This window comes from Hypanus sabinus, chromosome 9 (genome assembly GCF_030144855.1).
Source record: "Hypanus sabinus isolate sHypSab1 chromosome 9, sHypSab1.hap1, whole genome shotgun sequence".
Classification (NCBI taxonomy): domain Eukaryota; kingdom Metazoa; phylum Chordata; class Chondrichthyes; order Myliobatiformes; family Dasyatidae; genus Hypanus; species Hypanus sabinus.
The window spans coordinates 96,465,539-96,479,208 of NC_082714.1; positions in this window are offsets into that span (position 1 = coordinate 96,465,539).

A 13,670-nucleotide genomic window follows, 5' to 3' on the forward strand; every position below is an offset into this window, starting at 1 on the left:
GCCTAGCTTACTTCCGTACTCTGTCTTTTCTTTCCTTATGACATTTTTAGTTTCCTTCTGTTGCTATTTACAAGCTTCCCAATCCTCTAACTTCTCCTAATTTTTGCTCTCTTATGTGCCCTGTCTTTGGCTTTTACGTTGGCTTTGACTTCTCTTGTTAGCCACAGTTGTGTCATCTTGCATTAAAATTCTTCTTCTTCTTTGAAACGTATCTACCCTGCGCCTTCCGAATTGCACTCAGAAACTCCAGGCACTGTAAACCACATCTTTACTACCTTTGGGGGTTCTGTATATAACTCCCATCAGGGTCTTTGTATCCTTGCAGTTCTTTAGCTCTAACATGATTCTATGTCATCTTTTTCTAATGATTTGATTTCATTTTACCAACAGAGCCACCCCACCCCCTCTGCCTACCTGCCTGTTCTTCTGATATAATGTGTATCCTTGAACATTAAGCTCCCAGTATAATCTTATTTCACGATTCAGTAATGCCCACAACGTCTTACATGCTAATCTCTAACTGTGCTACAAGTTCATCTACCTTATTCCATTTACTGTGTGCATTCAAATATAACACCTTCAGTCCTGAATTCATCACCCTTTTCAGTTTTGTCCTCTTTTACATTGTAACTCATCCCGTTGACTGCAATTTTGCCCTATCATCAGTCTCCCCACACTGCCTCTGTATACCAATTGCCCCATCCTCACTCCAGTTCCTATCCACCTGCGGAGTTAGTTTAAACCCTCCCCAACAGCTCCAGAAAACCTTCCCACAAGATTACTGGTTCTGCTTTAAGTTGTCCCTTTTGTACAGGTTATACCTCACCCAAAAGAGATCCCAATTATCCAGAAATCTGAAATCCTGCCCCCGACACCAGATCTTCACCCATGCATTCATCTGCCAGATCATCCTATTCTCACCCTCTCTGGCATGTGGCACAGGCAGCAATCCAGAGATTACCACCCTGGATGTCCATTCTCTCAACTTTCTACCTAGCACCTGAAATCTCTCTTCAGGACTCCCTCACCTTTCCTACCCATGTCACTGGTACCAACATGTTCCAAGACGTCTGGCTGCTCACCCTCCCCCTTTAGAATGCCATGGACCTGATTGGAGACATCCTTGACCCTGGCTATTGGGAGGCAACATACTATCCGAGCACCCCCCAGGAGAACATCATGCTGGACTCACGTGTTCGCACCACGACAAGATGATGAAAGGCATACTTCGAGTGGACAGCCCGAGCCTTTGCCCAGGGGCGGGAATGGCTATGACAAAGGGATACGTCTTGATGTGATTGGAGGAGAGTATGGGGGGGCATTGTCAGGGGTAGATTTTTTACAGATGGTCGTTGGTGCATGGAGCACACTGCCAGGGGTGGTGGTCGAGGCAGATACATCAGGGGCATTTAAAAGACTCTTAGATAGGAACATGGATGATAGAAAAATGGAGGGCAGAAAGGGTTAGATTGATCTTGGAGTAGGTTCATGGGCCAAAGCTCCTGTACTGTAATGTAATGTTTTATTCTGCCAGGACAGATTTCTACTTTGGAATCCCTCTTGGAACTCCCCCAGCAACATTTGGAGCTGTTTATTTAGACTGAAACAATGCTCTGGAACATCAGAAATGTAAATAGCCAGGATAACAAGATCCCAAGTGTGATTCACCCCTTCACCACCCTCTGACAGCAACTGCAGGCATGGGCGTCAATGGGCTCAGAGTGGGAGTGGGGCTGATCAAAGGGCAGGAAAGGGAGGGGTACAATAGACAGGCAGTGTGTAGAGGAGCGAAATGAGGAGGGAGAGGCCACAGAAACGAGGAGGGATGTTGGGGCCGAAGGGGGTCTCAGATACGGGGAGGAGTATCAGGGCCGAAGGGGGTCTCTGGTGCGGGGAGGAGTATCAGGGCCGAAGTGGGTCTCGGATACGGGGAGGAGTATCAGGGCCGAAGGGGGTCAGATACGGGGAGGAGTATCAGGGCCGAAGGGGGTCAGATACCAGGAGGAGTATCAGGGCCGAAGGGGGTCTCAGGTACGGGGAGGAGTATCAGGGCCGAAGGGGGTCTGAGATACGGGGAGGAGTATCAGGGCCGAAGGGGGTCAGATACGGGGAAGAGTATCAGGGCCGAAGGGGTTCTCAGGTACTGGGAGGAGTATCAGGGCCGAAGGGGGTCAGATACGGGGAGGAGTATCAGGGCCGAAGGGGGTCAGATACGGGGAGGAGTATCAGGGCCGAAGGGAGTCTCAGATACGGGGAGGAGTATCAGGGCCAAAGACGGTCTCAGATACAGGGAGGAGTATCAGGGCTGAAGGGGGTCAGATACGGGGAGGAGTATCAGGGCCGAAGGGGGTCAGATACGGGGAGGAGTATCAGGGCCGAAGGGAGTCTCGGATACGGGGAGGAGTATCAGGGCCGAAGGTCTCAGATACAGGGAGGAGTATCAGGGCTGAAGGGGGTCAGATACGGGGAGGAGTATCAGGGCCGAAGGGGGTCTCAGATATGGGGAAGAGTCTAGGGGCCAGAGGGAGTTCCTCGTCTCAGGAAAGGAGCTCTCCACCATTGGTGGTTGTCCCTTCATGCATGGGAGCCAAAGCTCTGGAATCCCTCCTTGTCTCTTTCACTGATATCCCAGTGGGGCACAGTCTGACGATATCAACCCCCGTGTGGCACCCTGCAGCACTGTACTGCAAGAAAGCTGTTATAGAAATGCAGAACCCCTGTGGTGAATCGGGGGTATCAGTTGCCTAGTCCGTCACTGGTTGTCAGTGTGAGAAGATTCACAAACCTGATCAGCCCTGAGCTGCTGAGTGAAGCCATTAACATCACCTTCCCACCCAAACACTGAGGGAACATTCCACAGGCATGTGCTGTCTGCCTGGCAGCCGCCTCTCCGCCCACTCTCATCACATATTAACCTCAGCACTCTCTGACGTTAGGGAACCACGTATTGCACACGGGAGAGGGACAGGACAGGTCGTTCACACAGCGGCTGCAGGGTGGGGGGAGGAGGGAGAGACAGGGAGAAGGACAGATCATTCACACCATGGCTGCAGGGTAGGGGTAGGAGGCAGAGGGTGAGAGAGAGAGTTAGAGAGGCACGCCAGAGAGAGAGAGCAAGAAACAGGGTGAGAGAGAGAGGGAGAGGGAGAGAGAGAGAGAGGCAGAGGAGACAGAGTGGTATAGAGAGAGAGAGAGAGAGAGATGAGATAAAGAGATGGACAAGAGAGACCAACTGGGGCTTAATGTCAGAGAATGAGCAGGTCTCTGGATGAGGGTAATTGTGAAGAGGGAGGGTCCTAGGCAGAATGAACGAAGGTAGCTGAGCAACACAGTTTAGGTCAGGAGGAAACGAGAGCAACAAAAGGGTGAAAGCCAAAGAAAGGGAAATGAAATCAGGCCAGGCCACATCCAGTAAACGGTTGGGTATTCAGGAATGTCGTCAAAGAGAAGAACGTTGGGTACACACTTCTGAGAATGTGGTGATACAGCTGGACAGGGTGTTGAAAATGCCCTCACTGGTTGGTGCACAGAGCTGAGGAGGAATTTCTTTAGCCAGAGGGTGATGAATTTGTGGAATTCATTGCGACAAACAGTTGTGCAGGCCAGTTTATTGGGTATCCCTAAGGCAGAGTGTGATAGGTTTTTGATTAATAGGGAGAAAGCAGGAGAATGGGTTTGAGAGGAATAATGAATCAGTCATTATTGAATGGTGGAGTGGATTCAGTGGCATGAATGGCCTAATTCTGTCTTATGATCTTACGGCCTAGTGTGAACACTGGGATGTAACGTTATAACTTTACAAAACATTGTTCTGACCAGACTCGTAGTGAGGCTCTCCAGGGTCAACTATGGATTTTGCATCCTAGCTGTCTGCACAAACCAGGGCAGAGCAAAGCAGCAGGCGCCCCTTTCCACTGACTCAGACACCCCCTTTCCACTGACTCAGACACCCCCTTTTCCACTGACTCAGACACCCCCTTTCCACTGACTCAGGCACCCCTTTTCCACTGATTCAGGCACCCCTTTTTCACTGACTCAGACACCCCCTTTCCACTGACTCAGACACCCCCTTTTCCACTGACTCAGACACCCCCTTTCCACTGACTCAGACACCCCCTTTCCACTGACACAGGCACCCCCCTTTCCACTGACTCAGACACCCCCTTTCCACTGACTCAGGCACCCCTTTTCCACTGACTCAGACACCCCCTTTCCTCTGACTCAGACACCCCCTTTTCCACTGACTCAGACACCCCCTTTCCACTGACTCAGACACCCCCTTTCCACTGACTCAGGCACCCCCCTTTCCACTGACTCAGACACCCCCTTTCCACTGACTCAGGCACCCCTTTTCCACTGACTCAGACACCCCCTTTCCACTGACTCAGACACCCCCCTTTCCACTGACTCAGGCACCCCCCTTTCCACTGACTCAGGCACCCCCTTTCCACTGACTCAGGCACCCCCTTTCCACTGACTCAGACACCCCCCTTTCCACTGACTCAGGCACCCCCTTTCCACTGACTCAGACACCCCCCTTTCCACTGACTCAGGCACCCCCCTTTCCACTGACTCAGACACCCCCCTTTCCACTGACTCAGGCACCCCCTTTCCACTGACTCAGACACCCCCTTTCCACTGACTCAGACACCCCTTTTCCACTGACTCAGACACCCCCTTTCCACTGACTCAGACACCCCCTTTCCACTGACTCAGACACCCCCTTTCCACTGACTCAGGCACCCCCTTTCCACTGACTCAGACACCCCCTTTCCACTGACTCAGACACCCCCTTTCCACTGACTCAGACACCCCCTTTCCACTGACTCAGGCACCCCCTTTCCACTGACTCAGGCACCCCCTTTCCACTGACTCAGACACCCCCTTTCCACTGACTCAGGCACCCCCCTTTCCACTGACTCAGGCACCCCCTTTCCACTGACTCAGGCACCCCCTTTCCACTGACTCAGACACCCCCTTTCCACTGACTCAGACACCCCCTTTCCACAGACTCAGACACCCCCCTTTCCACTGACTCAGGCACCCCCCTTTCCACTGACTCAGACACCCCCTTTCCACTGACTCAGGCACCCCCTTTCCACTGACTCAGACACCCCCTTTCCACTGACTCAGACACCCCCCTTTCCACTGACTCAGACACCCCTTTTCCACTGACTCAGACACCCCCCTTTCCACTGACTCAGACACCCCCTTTCCACTGACTCAGACACCCCCCTTTCCACTGACTCTGACACCCCCTTTCCACTGACTCAGGCACCCCCTTTCCACTGACTCAGACACCCCCTTTCCACTGACTCAGGCACCCCCTTTCCACTGACTCAGGCACCCCCTTTCCACTGACTCAGACACCCCCTTTCCACTGACTCAGGCACCCCCCTTTCCACTGACTCAGACACCCCCTTTCCACTGACTCAGGCACCCCCTTTCCACTGACTCAGGCACCCCCCTTTCCACTGACTCTGGCACCCCCCTTTCCACTGACTCAGACACCCCCTTTCCACTGACTCAGGCACCCCCTTTCCACTGACTCAGGCACCCCCCTTTCCACTGACTCAGGCACCCCCCTTTCCACTGACTCAGACACCCCCTTTACACTGACTCAGACACCCACTTTCCACTGACTCAGGCACCCCCTTTCCACTGACTCAGGCATCCCCTTTCCACTGACTCAGACACCCCCCTTTCCACCGACAGACACCCCCTTTCCACTGACTCAGACACCCCCCTTTCCACTGACTCAGACACCCCCTTTCCACTGACTCAGGCACCCGTTTCCACTGACTCAGGCACCCCCTTTCCACCGACAGACACCCCCTTTCCACTGACTCAGACACCCCCTTTCCACCGACTCAGACACCCCCTTTCCACTGACTCAGGCACCCCCTTTCCACTGACTCAGACACCCCCTTTCCACTGACTCAGACACCCCCTTTCCACTGACTCAGACACCCCCTTTCCACCGACTCAGACACCCCCTTTCCACCGACTCAGGCACCCCCTTTCCACTGACTCAGACACCCCTTTTCCACTGACTCAGACACCCCCTTTCCACTGACTCAGACACCCCCTTTCCACTGACTCAGGCACCCCCCTTTCCACTGACTCAGACACCCCCTTTCCACCGACTCAGACACCCCCTTTCCACCGACTCAGACACCCCCTTTCCACTGACTCAGTCACCCCCTTTTCCACTGACTCAGACACCCCCTTTCCACTGACTCAGACACCCCCTTTCCACCGACTCAGACACCCCCTTTCCACTGACTCAGGCACCCCCTTTCCACTGACTCAGACACCCCCTTTCCACTGACTCAGACACCCCCTTTCCACCGACTCAGACACCCCCTTTCCACTGACTCAGACACCCCTTTTCCACTGACTCAGACACCCCCTTTCCACCGACTCAGGCACCCCCTTTCCACTGACTCAGACACCCCTTTTCCACTGACTCAGACACCCCCTTTCCACTGACTCAGACACCCCCTTTCCACTGACTCAGGCACCCCCCTTTCCACTGACTCAGACACCCCTTTTCCACTGACTCAGGCACCCCCCTTTCCACTGACTCAGGCACCCCTTTTCCACTGACTCAGGCACCCCCCTTTCCACTGACTCAGACACCCCCTTTCCACCGACTCAGGCACCCCCCTTTCCACTGACTCAGGCACCCCTTTTCCACTGACTCAGACACCCCCTTTCCACTGACTCAGACACCCCCTTTCCACTGACTCAGACACCCCTTTTCCACTGACTCAGACACCCCCTTTCCACTGACTCAGACACCCCCTTTCCACTGACTCAGACACCCCCCTTTCCACTGACTCAGGCACCCCCTTTCCACTGACTCAGGCACCCCCTTTCCACTGACTCAGACACCCCCTTTTCCACTGACTCAGGCACCCCCTTTCCACTGACTCAGACACCCCCCTTTCCACTGACTCAGGCACCCCCTTTCCACTGACTCAGGCACCCCCTTTCCACTGACTCAGAGACCCCCTTTCCACTGACTCAGACACCCCCTTTCCACTGACTCAGACACCCCCTTTCCACTGATTCAGGCACCCCCTTTCCACTGACTCAGACACCCCCTTTCCACTGACTCAGACACCCCCTTTCCACTGACTCAGGCACCCCCTTTCCACTGACTCAGGCACCCCCTTTCCACTGACTCAGACACCCCCTTTCCACTGACTCAGGCACCCCCTTTCCACTGACTCAGGCACCCCTTTTCCACTGACTCAGACACCCCCTTTCCACTGACTCAGGCACCCACTTTCCACTGACTCAGACACCCCCCTTTCCACTGACTCAGACACCCCCTTTCCACTGACTCAGACACCCCCCTTTCCACCGACTCAGACACCCCCTTTCCACTGACTCAGACACCCCCTTTCCACTGACTCAGGCACCCCCTTTCCACTGACTCAGACACCCCCTTTCCACTGACTCAGGCACCCCCCTTTCCACTGACTCAGACACCCCCTTTCCACTGACTCAGGCACCCCCTTTCCACTGACTCAGGCACCCCCCTTTCCACTGACTCAGGCACCCCCCTTTCCACTGACTCAGGCACCCCCTTTCCACTGACTCAGGCACCCCCTTTCCGCTGACTCAGGCACCCCCTTTCCACTGACTCAGACACCCACTTTCCACTGACTCAGGCACCCCCTTTCCACTGACTCAGGCATCCTCTTTCCACTGACTCAGACACCCCCCTTTCCTCCGACAGACACCCCCTTTCCACTGACTCAGACACCCCCCTTTCCACTGACTCAGACACCCCCTTTCCACTGACTCAGGCACCCCTTTCCACTGACTCAGGCACCCCCTTTCCACCGACAGACACCCCCTTTCCACTGACTCAGACACCCCCTTTCCACTGACTCAGACACCCCCCTTTCCACTGACTCAGGCACCCCCTTTCCACTGACTCAGGCACCCCCTTTCCACTGACTCAGACACCCCCTTTCCACTGACTCAGGCACCCCCCTTTCCACTGACTCAGACACCCCCTTTCCACCGACTCAGACACCCCCTTTCCACCGACTCAGACACCCCCTTTCCACTGACTCAGACACCCCCTTTTCCACTGACTCAGACACCCCCTTTCCACTGACTCAGACACCCCCTTTCCACCGACTCAGACACCCCCTTTCCACTGACTCAGGCACCCCCTTTCCACTGACTCAGACACCCCCTTTCCACTGACTCAGACACCCCCTTTCCACTGACTCAGACACCCCCTTTCCACCGACTCAGACACCCCCTTTCCACTGACTCAGACACCCCTTTTCCACTGACTCAGACACCCCCTTTCCACCGACTCAGGCACCCCCTTTCCACTGACTCAGACACCCCTTTTCCACTGACTCAGACACCCCCTTTCCACTGACTCAGACACCCCCTTTCCACTGACTCAGGCACCCCCCTTTCCACTGACTCAGACACCCCTTTTCCACTGACTCAGGCACCCCCCTTTCCACTGACTCAGGCACCCCTTTTCCACTGACTCAGGCACCCCCCTTTCCACTGACTCAGACACCCCCTTTCCACCGACTCAGACACCCCCTTTCCACTGACTCAGACACCCCCTTTCCACCGACTCAGGCACCCCCCTTTCCACTGACTCAGGCACCCCTTTTCCACTGACTCAGACACCCCCTTTCCACTGACAGACACCCCCTTTCCACTGACTCAGACACCCCTTTTCCACTGACTCAGACACCCCCTTTCCACTGACTCAGACACCCCCTTTCCACTGACTCAGACACCCCCCTTTCCACTGACTCAGGCACCCCCTTTCCACTGACTCAGGCACCCCCTTTCCACTGACTCAGACACCCCCTTTTCCACTGACTCAGGCACCCCCTTTCCACTGACTCAGACACCCCCCTTTCCACTGACTCAGGCACCCCCTTTCCACTGACTCAGACACCCCCTTTCCACTGTCTCAGACACCCCCTTTCCACTGACTCAGACACCCCCTTTCCACTGATTCAGGCACCCCCTTTCCACTGACTCAGACACCCCCTTTCCACTGACTCAGACACCCCCTTTCCACTGACTCAGGCACCCCCTTTCCACTGACTCAGGCACCCCCTTTCCACTGACTCAGACACCCCCTTTCCACTGACTCAGGCACCCCCTTTCCACTGACTCAGACACCCCCTTTCCACTGACTCAGGCACCCCTTTTCCACTGACTCAGACACCCCCTTTCCACTGACTCAGGCACCCACTTTCCACTGACTCAGACACCCCCCTTTCCACTGACTCAGACACCCCCTTTCCACTGACTCAGACACCCCCCTTTCCACCGACTCAGACACCCCCTTTCCACCGACTCAGACACCCCCTTTCCACTGACTCAGACACCCCCCTTTCCACTGACTCAGGCACCCCCTTTCCACTGACTCAGACACCCCCCTTTCCACCGACTCAGACACCCCCTTTCCACTGACTCAGACACCCCCCTTTCCACTGACTCAGACACCCCCCTTTCTACCGACTCAGGCACCCCCTTTCCACTGACTCAGACACCCCCTTTCCACTGACTCAGACACCCCCTTTCCACTGACTCAGGCACCCCCTTTCCACTGACTCAGACACCCCCTTTCCACTGACTCAGACACCCCCCTTTCCACTGACTCAGGCACCCCCTTTCCACTGACTCAGGCACCCCCCTTTCCACTGACTCAGGCACCCCCTTTCCACTGACTCAGACACCCACTTTCCACTGACTCAGACACCCCCTTTCCACTGACTCAGGCACCCCCTTTCCACTGACTCAGACACCCCCTTTCCACTGACTCAGGCACCCCCTTTCCACTGACTCAGACACCCCCTTTCCACTGACTCAGGCACCCCCTTTCCACTGACTCAGACACCCCTTTTCCACTGACTCAGGCACCCCCTTTCCACTGACTCAGACACCCCCTTTCCACTGACTCAGACACCCCCTTTCCACTGACTCAGGCTCCCCCTTTCCACTGACTCAGACACCCCCTTTCCACTGACTCAGACACCCCCTTTCCACTGACTCAGGCACCCCCTTTCCACTGACTCAGACCCCCTTTCCACTGACTCAGACCCCCTTTCCACTGACTCAGACACCCCCTTTCCACTGACTCAGACACCCCCCTTTCCACTGACTCAGACACCCCCTTTCCACTGACTCAGGCACCCCCCTTTCCACTGACTCAGACACCCCCTTTCCACTGACTCAGACACCCCCCTTTCCACTGACTCAGACACCCCCCTTTCCACCGACTCAGACACCCCCTTTCCACTGACTCAGGCACCCCCTTTCCACTGACTCAGACACCCCCTTTCCACTGTCTCAGACACCCCCTTTCCACTGACTCAGACACCCCCTTTCCACTGACTCAGGCACCCCCCTTTCCACTGACTCAGACACCCCCTTTCCACTGACTCAGGCACCCCCTTTCCACCGACTCAGACACCCCCTTTCCACTGACTCAGGCACCCCCTTTCCACTGACTCAGGCACCCCCTTTCCACTGACTCAGACACCCCTTTTCCACTGACTCAGACACCCCCTTTCCACTGACTCAGGCACCCCCTTTCCACTGACTCAGACAGCCCCTTTCCACCGACTCAGACACCCCCTTTCCACTGACTCAGACACCCCCTTTCCACTGACTCAGGCACCCCCTTTTCCACTGATTCAGGCCCCCCTTTCCACTGATTCAGCTGATCAGTTCAAAGGAATGGCGGGGACCGATACAGTTTGTCACCAGGAGTTGCCAGTCAGCGTTGAACTCAATGCAAGACTGCCTTCCGAACTCCAGCTCCAGATTTCTCCCTCGGTGTTCACTCCGGAAGCCTCCTCCATGAGGTGTGTCTAGCCATAAAGCAGCGGAGGTTTGTCATCAAGCGTGTTCCCGCTCCCAGACGAGCTGACCAGCCCCCCCTTCCCGTGTACTGTGTGCAGTTTTGGCGACTGCACTTTAGGAAAGGATGTGGTCACAGTGAGGAGATGTCGAGGAGGTTCACCAGAATATTACCTCAATCGGAGGACTCAAGTTGTGGGGAGTGATAGGAGAGGCTTGGACTCTCTACCGTGTAACGAAGTTGAGGGGGCGACCCTATGGGGGTGTCTAAAATCACAAGGGGCATAGACAGGGCAGAAAGTCAAGCAGGGAGGCAGAGACTTTTTCCGGGGTGGAAATGGCTAATATGAGAAAGCGTCATTTTAAGGTGATTGGAGGGAGGTGTAGGGGGGATGTCAGAGGTAGTTTTTTTTTTACACAGAGGGTGGTGGGTGTCCTGCCAGTGATGGTGGTAGAGGCAGAAACTTTAGGGACATTTAAGAGATTCTTAGATAAGCATGTGGATGATAGAAAAATGGAGGGGTATGTGAGAGGGAGGGGCTAGATTGATTATAAGGTCAACACAGCGCCGTGGTCCAAACGGCCTGTAGTGAGCTGTAATGTTCTGTGGTGACAGAAACAAGAGGGTACTGCTGAAGGTGAGTGAGAAGGAGCTTAAAGAGGATTGGTGTGGGGTGGGTAATTTTCTTTACATGCAGAAGCAGGAACAGTCAGAGGTGGTGGTGGGGTCTGCGGGTGCGAGGTACATGTGCTGGAATAGAGAAGGCTGAGCACCTCCAGGGATTAGTGCAGATGGGCAAGAGGCCAGGATGTATGAGGTGGGCCAAAGGGCCTGATGATGTTCAGAATGTATCTGTGGCTGTACTGAGAATTCATTCCAGTTCCGTGCTTAGAAATACATTGGTCTAATGGGAGATGAGAGATTCTGAGTACTGATCTACACGACAGGCACCAGCCTCCCTCCTGAGAATCAGCCGTCATCCCCCTCTGTACACTGGCCAGTGTAACCACCGAGCTCCGCTTCTCACACCGTCTGTCAGTGGCTTCCACATCGACTGGCTCAGGCTCTTCATTCTACTCATAAAACATTAGTCAAACCTGATTATCCTTCATAAATCTGCCACCGTCTGCAGAGACCCATAATTACTCAGGATGTACTGTTACTCCACTGTTCACTGTAGGTGCCAGCACCTTCCCACCCACCGACTCGAGGTGCACATGATCCCAACTGTTTAACTTTCCCTCACGTTCCAACCCTCTAATCGAACAATTCCAGAATTTATACAACTTTGTTGAGCTTATCGTCGCATGCACGGGTGCAATGAAACTCTCGCAGCAGCGTCGCAGAATCAGCACAGCACCTGTGCATGTGTGTATTCATGCACCTGACAATAAACCTGACTTTGACTTTGAAATTATCACAAGTGTCTGCTGTTCCTTCAGATCTCGGGGACAATGGATTTCACCCTCTCCAGTACCACCTATTCAGCGCCTCCCTCATCAGACGCCCAGTTCCAGAACTGTCCAGAACTCTGACCAGCCTGTGCAGGTGTGTGATGGAGTGAATATGGACAGGTTGCATCGCCACCTGGCAAGGAATTCCCAGTGCTCAGGAATGGAAAGGACGAGAGAAAATGAAGGATACAGCCCAGCTGATCACAGACAAAGCCCTCCGCACCACCGAGCGCATTTACATGGGTGCTGCCGCAAGAAACCAGCATCCGTCATTGGGGACCCCGCCATCCAGGCCACGCTCTCTTCCCGTAACGGCCATCAAGCTTCAGGTCCCACACCACCAGCTTCAGGAACAGTTATTACCCTACAACCATCAGGCCCCTCGACTGGCGTGGATAACTTCACTCACCTCAACACTGAACTGCTTCCACAACCCACAGACTCACTTTCAAACCCTACAACTCATCCTTCTCAGTATCATTGATATATCTTTCACTTGAACAATTTGTCTTCTTTTGCTTAGTGGTTCTTTGTCAGTCTTCCTTCATGCAGTTTTTCATAAATTCTATTGCATTTATTTTCCTGTAAATGCCTGCAAGAAAATGAGTCTAAAGATATTTTTATGGTGACATATAAATGCTTGGATAATAAATGTACTTTGTGCAGTTTCCTCATCCCCTGAGAAAAGTTCTATCTCTGTGAGGGCAATATATTCACCCTTATTAGTCATGCCTTTTTATGGTCATATAAAATCTCTTACGGTCCGTTTTTCATATGTTCTGCCAGTCAGCTCTCACAGTCTATCTCCAATTCATTGGTCGTCCTTTGCCGAGTTTTTAAAATACTTCTAATCTTTGGGTCACACTGAAACTTCTGGCAACTTGAAAAACCCTTTCCTTTGATTTAACATTATCTTCAGTATCTCGTCACCCATCAATGAATCACATTTCCTGTTGAGTTTCTGGAATTGCTTCTCTGCAACCTTTGCAGTATCGAGTGCTAACCATTGCCTGTCCAGTGCCTTACCTTCCCACCCAGCCACCTCTCCTCGCAGAGCTCCATGCATTCAAAGGCACAAGTCTCACATCGAACTGCGTCCCCCTCGAACTCTGTCAAAGTCTATCACATTATGATCACTGTTCCCCGAAGGCTGCTTGGCAGCAAGCCCTCGTCATTGTACAAAGCAAGATCCCAAAGGCCTTTTCCCATGATTCATTTCAATTTTTAATTATTTATTACTGAAAGATACAGCACGGAACAGGTGTTTCTGGTCCAATAAGCTGTACCACCCAGTAGTCCAGCTATTTAACACTAGCCTAATCACAGGACAATTTACAATGACC